The sequence below is a fragment of the Toxorhynchites rutilus genome, chromosome 3 (assembly GCF_029784135.1).
Source record: "Toxorhynchites rutilus septentrionalis strain SRP chromosome 3, ASM2978413v1, whole genome shotgun sequence".
NCBI lineage: Eukaryota > Metazoa > Arthropoda > Insecta > Diptera > Culicidae > Toxorhynchites > Toxorhynchites rutilus.
The window spans coordinates 277,319,345-277,333,752 of record NC_073746.1 but is presented as its reverse complement, the minus strand read 5'-3'; positions in this window follow the sequence as shown (position 1 = coordinate 277,333,752).

The window sequence follows — 14,408 nt, the reverse complement described above, 5'->3', positions numbered from 1 at the left end:
GTTGAAAGTAGTAATCACGGAGGAGACCCAATTTCCGCACGGAAAACTGCAGGTTACTTTCCAGGATGCTCTTGTTCATCGCCGAATCGATAAACTCCATGGTTCCAGTTCCAGAAGCCGCCATTGTACCATACATCACCTTGCTGTCGCCGCCATGTTTTCTTATGGGAACCAAATGCTGAACCTAGAGCTCCGATCCTGGGTTTCTCCATCTGTCTTTCATCCGATTCAAAGAGATTGGTTTTCGTCTCATCCGTAATAAAGGTCCTTGTTCCAGAACTCCCTAGGTCTGTCTGTAGATGCCTTAGCAAACTGTAGTCGTGTTTTTATATTCACCTTTTTATCCCATTTGTTTATTTGTTTAGGCTCATAAGCATTATAGCTGTAACAGAGCCGAATTTTAATCGTGTACATGTTACATGTTTTTTTTTTTTTTTTTTTATCCAAAATATATATTTTTATTAAGGCTCATATGGCGTCAACCTGACGGAGCCGGGAGTTCAATATTTCGACAATGTTTGCCTTATAACTATGTTAGTAATATGTAACCGATTACTCGCGGTTGGCTCGAGGTTAGTATTACAAGTGTTTTCGTAATTGTGATGTTGCTGTCTCCAATGCTCTGTACCTGTGCCCGACACGGGATACTTCCTTTTGGGATGCAGCTGACCATTAATCAGCAACGCCCCCTAGTCTGTACCCCATATCTAGCGTGGTGCGTCTTCTCGACTCGAGGAATCCAGGATAGAATGGTCACTAGCCGGCGCAAACATCAGCTCGTGTAGAGTTGTCATGAGCGATACAACCTTTGGCTCTTGTTGAATGATCAGTGGACTGCACAACCTTTGGCCCGTGTATCTGTAAAGAGTGTGTGTATGTATTGCCGCGACTAAGTAAAAGTTTATAGATCGGATAGGAGGGATATGAAACAGGGACACAACGAAGGAAACATCATTAAACGTTGACATCGGCGTTTCTGAGGAACAGGTATAGATGAAGCAGAAGATCAGGATCACGGCTACCTAAGATATCCCGGACGGGGATATCCGATTGTCTGCCTTTTGCTCTCAGTGCTCTAGAGAGCTGAGAGCGAGCAGCATGGAATCGGATACACGACCAGACAACATGCTCGATGTCGTGGTAGCCATCGCCACAATCACAAAGATTGTTTGCTGCGAGCCCAATGCGATAGAGATGCGCGTTTAGGTTGTAGTGATTGGACATAAGCCGAGATATCACGCGAATGAAATCACGACCTACATTCAATCCCTTAAACCAAGCTTTCGTCGAAACCTTAGGAATAATCGTGTGTAACCAACGACCGAACTCATCTTCACTCCACATGCGCTGCCAACTAACGAGTGTGTCCTGACGAGGAATGTGAAAAAATTCATTATAGGCAATTTGCCTTTCAAAAAATGTGCCTTCTGAAGCGCCCACCTTAGCTAGCGAGTCCGCTTTCTCATTCCCCGGAATCGAGCAATGAGAGAGAACCCATGCTAAGGTAATCTTGAATAATTTTTCGACCAAAACACTCAATAGATGTCTTATTCTTGTTAGGAAATAAGATGAGCGTTTATCAACTTTCATTGAACGAATTGCCTCTATTGAGCTGAGACTGTCTGAAAAAATAAAATAATGGTCGATGGGCAGTGTTTCAATGATCCCTAGTGCGTAGTATATCGCACCCAGTTCAGCGACATACACGGAACAAGGATCTTTGAGTTTGAAAGAGGCACTGGAATTTTCATTGAAGATGCCGAAGCCAGTGGACCCGTTTATGAATGAACCGTCAGTAAAGAACATTTTATCAGATCTAACTTTCCCATATTCTGCCGAAAATATCGGCGGAATAGAATCGGAGCGTAGATGATCTGGGATTCCATGGATTTTTTGTCGCATGGACAGATCAAAATTGACAGAGGAATTGCAAAAGTATGGGAAGCAAACTTGGTTGGAGATGCCCGGTGAAGGGTGCACTTCATGGGTAAGGAAATCATGGTACAAAGACATAAAACTTGACTGAGGAGTCAGTTGGAGTAGATTTTCGAAGTTATCAATCACCAATGGATTCATGATCTTGCAACGGATGAGAAATCTGTAGGATAATTCTGTGAATCGAAGAGTAAGCGGGGGTACTCCTGCTAAGACTTCGAGACTCATCGTATGTGTCGAATGCAAACACCCCATTGCTATACGCAAGCAACGATATTGTATTCTCTCCAGCTTGAGAATATGAATCCTGGCAGCTGATCGGAAGCAAAAACTGCCATATTCTAACACTGATAATATCGTTGTTTTGTACAACTGAATGAGGTCTCCTGGATGGGCGCCCCACCATGTTCCGGTTATTGTTTGGAGAAAATTGATTCTTTGCTGGCATTTCTGTTTCAAATACGCAATGTGTATTCCCCAGGTACATTTAGAGTCAAAATATACTCCAAGGTATTTGAAAAACATCGAGTGCCTGATCGCTTTGCCAGATAGGTGAAGCTGGAATTGGGCGGGTTCGTGCTTCCTAGAAAAAACGACCATTTCGGTTTTCTCCGTAGAGAATTCGATACCCAGCTTGAGAGCCCACGTGAACAGGTTGTTCAGGATATCTTGCAAGGATTTTTGCAGAACGGCGGGATTAGTACCGGTGATGGAAATAACTCCATCGTCTGCAAGTTGTCTCAGCGTGCAGTTTCTAGTTAGACAATCATCTATATCATTGACGTAAAAACTATACAAGAGGGGGCTTAGGCAGGAGCCTTGTGGTAGGCCCATAAAACTGTATCGAGAAGATTTCAAGCTGCCATGATTGAAAAACATGTGCTTTTCTGAGAGTAAATTGTACAGGAAATTATTCAGAATTGGCGAAAGTCCACGATTATGAAGTTTCTCTGAGAGAATTTCCATGGAAACTGAATCAAATGCCCCTTTGATATCGAGAAAAACGGAAGCCATTTGTTCTTTACGAGCAAATGCGATTTGGATTTCAGAAGATAGCAGCGCGAGACAATCGTTCGTCCCTTTACCTCGGCGGAAACCAAACTGCGTATTTGACAGCAAATTGTTCGCTTCAACCCACTTGTCCAAACGAAGTAGAATCATTTTCTCTAACAATTTACGAATACAGGATAACATTGCAATCGGCCTATACGAGTTGTGATCGCAAGCCGGCTTGTTGGGTTTTCGTATGTTACATGTTTTGTCGTATTTATAAATAGCACATTACACAGTTGCCATTTTTAGGCGTAAGAGTATTCCTTCTATACCATTGCATATGATACATTACACAGTAGCCATTAAGGCGTAAGAATATTCCTTCTGTTCTTCCATTGTTCAGTTAGACCAGTGGACAGCGGGGACAGTTGATATGATCATTGTTGTATTATTAATAGAACAGCCGCCCGATGTTTCTTGCAGAGTAGAGCAGTTGTATGGATGAATCGATCTCCATCGATCTTCGACAGTGGATCGATCTCCATCGCTGATGATTGTTGCGTGGACGTAGTTATTCTGTAACCACACAAAGATGGTCAATGAGGGCCCTGAGTTTCGAACTCACGATCGATCGCTTAGTAAGCGAACGCTATATTCACCTTTGAGATGGAAGACTTTTTACGGGCAGCACGATCTTTCAGATTGTTCTTGTATGCTACTCTCCGGACAGTGTCTGCGCAGACAGGCCTTCCAATGGTTCCGGTTACTTCGGTAATCAATTTAGGAATGTTTGTTTTTGGGTTCTTTCGGAATGTCCCGTTCATCATCAGAAGACAAGATCCGTTTGTGTCCTCTACCCGAGAGATTTTCCATTTTCCATCATATTTTCACTTGTTTATGATTTTCTTCTTCCTTTGTGAGTAATTGGTCCCCTTGCTATAAGCTGGAGAATAAGTTGAAATGTAAATTCACAATAGATGTACGAATAGATTTAAGAATAGAGTGTGTGTGTGTGTGTGTGTGTGTGTGTGTGTGTGTGTGTGTGTGTGTGTGTGATTATCAACATTTTAATAATTTACTTATCTTCCATCCTTTTCCTGAGAAAATATTAGGCTGTCAAAAAAGTCCTGCGGTTTTTTTTAAATTTTCATTTGTTCATAAAATTAGTTACAATCATCTGTTTTAAGTCAAATATGCGTTTTGTTCGATGACTTGTTCCCAACGAGATGCCAACTTCATAATATTTACCCCTGTTATAGAAGCTCGATTCCTTATTGGCAAAAAACTCGGATAGCCAATTTTCACAGGCCTCTTTTGTGGCTAACTTCTGACTACCTAGCTCGTTCGCCATGGACAAAAACAGGTGGTAGTCACTTGGTGCAAGGTCCGGACTATACGGCGGATGCAAAAGAACCTCCCATCCGAGCTCCCGGAGCTTCTGGCGCGTCACCAAAGAAGTGTGTGGCCTGGCGTTGTCCTGATGGAAGACAATGCGGCCTCTGTTTATCAAAGATGGCCTCTTCTTCATGAGTGCTACCTTCAAGCGGTCCAGTTGTTGGCAGTACAGGTTCGAATTGAGCGTTTGCCCATAGGGAAGCAGCTCATAATAGATTATTCCTTGGCTTGGCCACCGTCTGAGCCGCTTCAGCGGGCTTCGACCACGACCGTTTGCGCTTCACGTTGTCGTAAGTGACCCACTTTTCATCGCCAGTCACCATCCGCTTCAGAAACGGGTCGATTTTGTTGCGATTCAGCAGCGATTCACATGCGTCGATACGGTCAAAGATGTTTTTTCGCTTCAACATGTGTGGGGCAACCATACATCGAGCTTCTTTGTGAATCCAAGCTTCTTCAAATGGTTAATAACGGTTTGATGACTTATCCCCAGCTATTGGCCGATGCTACGGCTGCTACTATGCCGGTCTTTCTCGGCTAATTCAGCGATTTTGTCGCAATTTTCGACGACAGGCCTTCCGGAGCGTGGCGCATCTTCGATGACTTCTACACCAGAACGAAAACGTTGAAACCATCGTTGTGCGGTGGAAATGAAAACTGTATCGGGTTCATAAACTGCACAAATTTTATTGGCAGCTTGAGATGCATTTTTGCCTTTGTCATAGTAGTACTGTAAAATATGTCGGATTTTCTCTTTATTTTGCTCGATATTTGCGACACTATAACTCGCGAACGACTTAACCAAACAAAACACTGCCAAGGACTATATTATAGCGCGCAAAAATACCTTTCCAACAAGCTATAGTATGACTCGATACAATGAATACAACTAGAACTACGCGCTTACAACGACACCTCGCGGAAATACCGCAGGACTTTTTTGACAGCCTAATATGTCACCCTTCTAATCTCGAGTCCACCGCGAGTAATCGATTTCCCACATTACTAACCATAGATTTAAGAAAATTGTTTATATACATAGTTTGAAAAATATATTTAAGAATTCGGCTCCTTTAAACTCATGTAACTGAGCCTGTAAAAATAAACGAATTTATAGAAAAAAAATGATTTTCTTTACAGTAGAGTGGGTTCTTCCGACAGCAGCTGCTGTTCCCCGCAATGTATTTCCTCGAAAAGTCTTACTTGTTATCATTGTAAGTGTAACAATATCTATTTTTTTCCTCTTATTTGCCATTTTGGTAAAAACTCAGGCAGTGCTTTGGTGTTGACATTACATATTGACGAAAAATGTGCGCTAATTTTCAATGATCTCATTCACAAGGTTTGATTGTTTGGAGAAATTCAAGGTGTACACTCAATTTAGCAATGCCTCAAATTGAGATATTTTCATCTTTTAGGGCCAAATAATTAACCAAAAAACTTTTCGCGGAATATTATTGCGCGTACAGTTAGTTAAATGTGTGAGTGATTATTATTCATCAAAAGAATAAATATATTAAAAATGTTTTGTACCAAATAAATGAAAAGTATCGTCAAGTAGCATGTGTACACACAATTTTGCGATTGATTATATATAAACATTCCAACGAAAATCGATTCATCATGCAAATCTAATTCTTCAGTCATCGACCATCATCATCATACAAATGAAAAAAAAGAATATCTTAAAAAATACCAACATTAAACATGTCAAAATACAGAAGGTATTTGTTTATTTTGTTAATTTTGAATTTTCGTCTTTTATATTCTGTGATATTTTTATTTTGGTCTTTTTCAATTTTGTCTTTTGGGTTTTGGTCTTCAGAATTAAGTCTTTCTTATTTCGACCAAAATGTCTAGAAACTTCATCAAATTCAACTGTCGTTTCAACTCTGCAGAAATTCCTCGTGTTGAGCTCACTACGAGTACGTATGTCATAGAAAAACAAACAGTAATAATGTCCTTGCAAACGTATTGATTCATTGCGTATCTCACACAAAGTGCCATAATAACTCAACTTTATCGCTCTCTAATAGCACAATTCGGTGCGTAGACTTTGATCATTGCTCCCTGCGAGCGCAATTATATCCTGTACGCAGGAGGGATATACTGTTGTAAATGCGTCAAGCATTCGTCCCCTCTGATTCGTCATTCTTCGCGGATATACGGATTTTTGCGGATACAACGTGGCTACTCCCTGTGTATTTATTGAAATCTATTTATGCAAACAGTTTTACATGTCGTAGTAAAATCGCTTGGCTTACTACCCAAATTATCTATCCTGACTTTGCACCACAGATTGTGTCCTTCCAAATAGTCCCACACACACACACATCGTCTCAAGACAGAGAGCTGCCAGCCTGTTTCTTCGCAATTTTACTTTTATTTTTTTGTGGAGTTATTCGAAAATGTTCCACAAAGGAAAAAAATCACTACAGCATCCAACTAAATCTTCTTTGTTCAAATCACTTCAGCCAAGCAGGATACCCTTGCCAGAGGAAGACCAGCGCGGAGCTTGATTCGGAATTCAGGTACACACGCATAAACAGGCAGCCCAGAACAAAGAGTGGGACCAATGAAAGGAAACACCTGGAAACTTGAGAAGTTTGTTTTTTTGTGTCTCGATCCTTTCCATTCAATTTACGGTTTCGATCGTGTCCACAGAACACAGTCCAAATCTGGTTGTGAAAGTGTGTCAAGGAAGGTACGACCCTGTAAGGGAGATAGATATCCAAACGACAACATTCGATCGCTCCGATGCGATTCGATAGAATTTTGGACCAGATGCTCCGCTCTGGATCGTGATTTTGGTAGCATAGATAAACAGGATTAGCGCAGAGCTGCTGAAAAGTGAAAAGCAAGACCCATCAGCCGGCATAAAATTACACCAATTGTACATCCTGCCGAAATCGGGATGATCCAGGTAGGGGAGAAAGTTGAGGGTCTTTTCATAAAAAAAAAATCAATATTGTTTGTTTGAACTGGTCGTGAAAGCGCCTCTTTTGTCTGGCGCACCATCGATTCATCAGACTCGATGGCTGAAGTATTTGCTGAGATCTCAAATCGAGCAGCTGGTTCAACTTGTACTCAGTGTTTTTAAAGGTGCAAATCTACCTTTATCTATATTTTAAATTATTGTTTCTGTCGTATGCCCAACTTCAGAATGTCCTTAGCGTACGCAAATGTTCAAATTATTTATAGATGCCGGTTTTTCAACTAAAACTACAATATTAAAGGAACATTCACTCGACAAAAAAAAATAGAGGAACAGAGTGCGAAGTCAGAAATTTTAAGTGATTTTTGACATGCTGTAACTTCGTGAAAAATCAACGCATATCGATGGGATGCGCATCATTTTGAAACTACAAGTTTCAGGTATTAGAATATTTTCCATACATATTTTTATCTTGGTGTGTGTAGATGTAGTGGGCACAACAACGGGAAGAAATGAGAAATCGATTTTTCTCTGTTTTTTCAAGGATATTCTGGACATTGTGTTAGTTTGTTCTAATTAACTCAATAGCAAATTCAATTAACCTGCTCAACCAGCTTTCATTTGATTTGAAGATCGTTCCTGTAGGACCTTCCCACAAAGAGATATTTTAGTTTGAATGAAAAACTACCCCTTCGTCTTTGATGATGAATAATTCAATAAACAACTATCGCACCGCGAATCAAAAGGCAGTTTTGAAAACTTCAATAAATTCTGCACAAGGATAATTTGCTACTTTGACCAAATAAAATTTTTAGCCTAGTGTATTCCCTAGACATCTGTAAACGTTTCATATTGATACGTTCAGCCGTTTTTTCTAGCCGATTTTTCAAAGTTTGGGGTAAATTAGAGGAGTATTCAATCGCAAATCGTATAAGAAGTACAAAATCCTACGCGACTCTCAGAATGAACGATTTGTAACTTCAGCAAAAAATTGTGTTAGCCCAGAATATTCTTGAAAAAATGTTATGTATAAAATTGCAACAGTAACTGCTTAGAGAGGAAATTATTTTGATTATTTTTTAAAGCACGTCACAACACCAAATATGCAAAATTAGATGCTACCACTAACTACCAAAAGTTTTTCATTTTTATTCTTGTTGTTCATTCTCCCTCATCCCAAGGCGGCAAAAGTTATTCCAAGTACATATTCACCACGAATGTCCCTTCATCTAAACCGTCGGGGTCTGCTCAAATAGATTTTCCCTCTTAGTTTCACCAATAACTGCAGCAACAGCAAATCAGAGCTGTAATGGGAAATCTAAAGTACCCTGCGTTAGCCGTCACTTGCAGTACCGAAGGCATTGTTGACAATCATAAATTTAAATTCGAAACAAGCGAATTGATTTGCCCTCGGGGATATTGCTTACCAACGGGAGCGATCGAATTGCTCCTAGTGCATACAGTGCCCACTGGATGAGTTCAGACAGTTTATGTTTTATAGAATGTTAAGTCAATCATATGTGCGTACTCAGACAAAAAATTGAAGTGAAGCATAATATCACAAAATGTTGAACATTCCAACAAAATTGGAAACTTTTCTAGACCATGTCCTATCACTATGTGTGCATTGAAGTGGCATCTTTACAGAACGCCAAAAAACTTCAATAATATAGTGCCTCTGTTAAAGTGAAGACTCTTCGATCATGAGCTGGCCTTGATCATTTATGCCTTGGGAATCGTTGAAACATTCTGCTCTTCATCTTTTCCGTTAGCCCCATTCAATTGAGACTATACGGATCACAACAGAGACTCATCATTGCGTTTGAAACGAATGGTCTTTGATAGTTTCAGTCTCAAGCTTATAATATGTAACGCCGGAACGAAACGAACTTAAATGTGCTGGAAAGAATAAGCGCTCACTGCAAAATTTCTGAACAAAAGTATCAAAATCATTAAAAAAATCATTGAAAATAGGGACAATAAAGACCTCAACGTAGACGGAAGTTCATGACGCGAAGGAGGACTTCAGTGCCCCATGTGATGCGTAATCTTGGTGAAAATTGTAGAAGACTATCGTTCCGTGGCTACTCCTCGAAATTTCAAATCGACTTTCTATCTATAGTTAGGCCGACCAAACGTACCGTTTTGAACGGGACAGTACCGTATTTTCGAGCATTTTTGGTTGTCCCGCCTTTTTACCGATTTGTACCGTTTTATGAGAACAATTATTCAAATTTTGACGTAGGACTACGTCTTTGATTTCTATATAGGGGGGTAACTCTACGAAATTTAATATTAGGCATGTAATGATTCAATAAGAGATGCGTTTGAAATATGTTGTGTTGTGTTGTGTATTGTTGTGTACCATTAGACAGGAAATTTATCCTGCATTTTTTTGCTTAAAACATGAACAGTGAATATAGTGAAAAAAAGTTAACAACTTGACGATTCAAATGGGAATGTTATTTCGATTTAACTAGCCATTCCCTTTCCCCCACAACGCAACGAGCAATATTTTTGCCTACAATTCGGCGTTAGTTCACAGTGTGTTCTATTCTGCATAATTAAATAAATAGAAGAAAGGGGGGTAATGGCTTTAATGGTACAGGTCGGACTCGATTATATACAGACTCGATTATATGTAATTCGATTATATACAATTTTGGACTCGATTATATACAGTTTGGAAATTTATTTTTTTTAATTTCAAATATGGCTTATTTCAAGAAGAAATGTAACCTTTCAACGTTAAGGTGAAGTTTAAGTGGCTATTACATGTACAGTGGGGTAAAAATCGTAATTTTTGAACATTTTGCTTGAATTTTCACCAGGAATTGTTTATATCGATACTGCAGCCAAATTAAAAAAGATAGAAGCTGGACGTCAAAGAACAAATTGTAGAGCGGTTAAAGACCTTCAATTTAATTGATAGAAACAATCTAGTTTAATATATTTTTTTAGGATCAAATTAATAATAACACATTAAAATTTATTAACTTTTAAGTTTTTCACTTCCAAAATGTTATTGAAATCCACTAATTTAGTTGTTCCACTACTGTATTCTGTACTTAATTTTCTCATCTTTCAAATGAGAGCATCAGAATCGACTTCCGTAGCGTATTATTTAATGTAGAGTCAGTTTGAGGCAACAGAGTCCGAAACAAAAAAAAAGTTATATATCTCTGTCATTGTTGAAATTCGAACATATGCGTAGGAGGATTTTTTTTCATCAAATATGATCGACTATCACTTCCTGAATTAATCTGGATAAAATTATTTTTGTCATGTGAGAAAGTTGTCTTCTGACTTTAAGGGGATGCATCAAAAATCAAATTCCTCTCTTATTTTCAAAAAAAGAAAAATACATGCAAGAAAATGCAAGACTCGATTATATACGAGTTTCGATTATATATAGTGAAAAGAAATCAAAAACTGTATATAATCGAGTCCGCGCGGTATTTTGCGCACATTGTTTAACATTGATTTAAAAAAATCAAATAATGTCGAGTTCCTTGTGTCGATGTTAGAATGTGGTTCCGGATTCTACCTCAACCTACACTTTGAAGTGTTTAAGTTAATATAAAAACTGTTTTTCCAGGACCTTCATTTGATGTATCAAAAGAGTAAAAAATACAGATTTTTGAACAATTAAAAAATTCAATTCAGCTGCAATTACTACAAACAATCACAGTCCTACGTCAAGCTCCCGTCCATACCCCTAGGCCTAGACCCATCTTCTTTTTCTCAATGTGTCCGTAGAGAAAAATGTTCATTGACTTTTGGGGGTTGCGAGCGAGTTGGTAAAAACAATGTTTGGCGTAAGGTGTATTACGCGAGCTGAGCTCAAGCGAGAGATAATTGGCATTGGATGCGGTGTCCATATTTTTAAACGATTTTATTTAGCTTGACCTGTAACATGTTTGTGTGTTTGTAACGTGTTTGTCTGTAGCGCCCCACATTAATCCCACATTCATAGAAATTTGATCCCCTTCCTGTTGACCGATTGATCTGAAATTTGGAACACACCTTTATCTCTGCAGTCACTATAAAACTGTGGCGGCCGTTACAAAATGGCGGGTCACATATTTCCTCAAAACGTCATGAATGTGGGTTTATCCAAAATCCCATCAATATGGGTATCAAATGAAAGGGCTTAGCTAATAAAACACAGTTATTTATGAAAAATGTAAATCCAAGATGTCGGTCGCTTCAAAATGGCTGATCACATATTTTATCAGAACTCCATCATCAAATGAAAGGGCTTGATTAGTAGAACACAGTTATTTATGAAAAATGCAAATCCAAAATGCCTGCCACCACAAAATGACGCGATATATATTTTTTTTTCAAAACCCCAACAACATGGGTATCAAATGAAAGGGCTTGACTAATAGACTAATAGATTCACAGTTATTCATGAGGAATGCAAATCCAAAAAGCCGCCACCACAAAATGGCGCCATATACATTTTTTTTTGCAATCCACTCAATATCGGTATCAAATGAAATGATCTGACTAATATAAATCTAATATCTTCTTCATTCGTCTAGGGCATTGATAAGGCTAAAATAAAATCGTGGGGCACGTTGGATTACCATTATCCACAATTAGCGACTTAATCACATGTCCCACGATTTTATTTTAGTCTTATCAATGTCCTAGACCAATGAAGAAGAGGTGTGAGAACTACTAACTGCTACTTGCCTAATTATTTTCTAGTTTTTGGTACATTATTATGTTTAATCACAATGAAACCGTTTCACTTAAAAAGTTTTTTTTTACTTATTTTATTCACATGTGTCTCCAACATGCAATTGATTATTTGCCTGTAAATTTTATAAATATTCTCATATATACACGGTTCGTGTCGACTAATTGAAGAATATTTGTAATTTTTTCGATTAAAACAAATGGTTTGAGCATGAAAACACACGATTCCTTTCTTTCGGACCTTTTATCGGGAGGATACTAAGTATTTTTGAAGGACTGTGTTCCTATTTTCTTTCACAATAAAAATGTCCTTTTGTACTACGCGATCTATTTGAAATCCCATGCCCAAAACTATGGTTGCTTTTTATCAGAGAGTGGCCCTTCCAAACGTTTATTGGACTTGTTGAAAGAGACGATATATCTGCCACTGAAAAGTAGCTTTTTTGATGATTTCATTAGTGTTCTCAATAGACTATTTGATTCGCACTAAAGACATGAGACTAAATTTCTAAAAACCTGTGAAAAAAAATGTACAATATGGTGTTAGACTACATAAAAATGGAAGGCTGGCCTAGGAGAAACACAACAGTATAATTAGGTTGTATTAAAACCAATTCCTGATTGAATAGAGAATAAAAGTAGCATTAGCAAAACACATCCTGTTGAGAAGGTTCAAAAGATATTATTTGATCGAAGAAATGATAGTTAATGAGATGACAAAGTTTAAACAAAGAATTCGTTCTAGCTGCAAATCGTGGGATGCCAATTTTTCAAAAATGGAAAATCAATTTCTGTAAGGAATTCGTGATGGTTTTTTTGTATTTTTTTGACTTACGTGTCCCGTTTTTTTCCTGAACTGTTTGGTCAGCCTATCTATAGTAGTTATGAAAAGTATAGTAGTTTGGCCGGATACCGGATACCGGATATATTCGGCAAGCTTCGAGACCGGATGGGCGAATAACTGACATCCGAATATTCGACTCTTTATTTGCGAGTACGAAACTACAGTTTAATGAGAAATAAACATATTTTTACATAAAAATAGTGAACGATGATTGAATTTTCCGTGTAGAATCAATATCTTTTAATGGAGAATAAAGGTTTTCTGCAAATAATCTTGAACAGATTTTTTTTGATAAGAGTTTTCTACTACAATAATGAGATTTTAGTGGATATATTGAAATAGTTTTAATACTGGACGAGTAGGAATAACAACTACGGAATAAAATATGCAAAGAACATCAATCAATTTTTTCCATTATAGATTAAGAAATTTGGAACCGTATTCAGATATGATAATCTGATTTCCATTTTTGATTTGTAGTGAATTAAGTGTACCTTTTAACTAACTTCACTACAAATCGAAAAGATATGACAATACAAATACAAATTTCGGCCTCTCCTGTATATCCAAGATGATATCGCATGATGCTGGATAAAAAAAATATTTGAACAAGGACGAAACTGCACATAGTACACCGAGCTTCATTAAACGCTGGATGGGGAAGTCTTTTCGACTACTTAGGAGAAGATCCAAAATACCCAATTGCAACATTTTTGAACCCGAGGTTCATGACAGACTATTCAGGAGTTCTTGAAACGGCAGCAGCCCGGAAGAAAATCTTATTGGAGTATATAAAATATATTAGGCTGTCAAAAAAGTCCTGCGGTATTTCCGCGAGGTGTCGTTGTAAGCGCGTAGTTCTAGTTGTATTCATTGTATCGAGTCATACTAGAGCTTGTTGGAAAGGTATTAATATAGTCCTTGACAGTGTTTTGTTTGGTTCAGTCGTTCGTGAGTTATAGTGTCCCAAATATGGAGCAAAATAAAGAGAAAATTCGACATATTTTACAGTACTACTATGACAAAGGCAAAAATACATCTCAAGCTGCCAATAAAATTTGTGCAGTTTATGGACCCGATACAGTTCCCATTTCCACCGCACAACGATGGTTTCAACGTTTTCGTTCTGGTGTAGAGGTCGTCGAAGATGCGCCACGCTCCGGAAGGCCTGTCGTCGAAAATTGCGACAAAATCACTGAATTAGCCGAGAAAGACCGACATAGTAGCAGCCGTAGCATCGGCCAAGAGCTGGGGATAAGTCATCAAACCGTTATTAACCATTTGAAGAAGCTTGGATTCACAAAGAAGCTCGATGTATGGGTGCCACACACGTTGACGCAAAAAAAACTTCTTTGACCGTATCGACGCATGTGAATCGCTGCTGAATCGCAACAAAATCGACCCGTTTCTGAATGGTGAATGGATGGTGACTGGCGATGAAAAGTGGGTCACTTACGACAACGTGAAGCGCAAACGGTCGTGGTCGAAGCCCGCTGAAGCGGCTCAGACGATGGTCAAGCCCTCATTAACGGCCAGGAAGGTTCTGCTGTGTGTTTGGTGGGATTGTCAAGGAATAATCTATTATGAGCTGCTTCC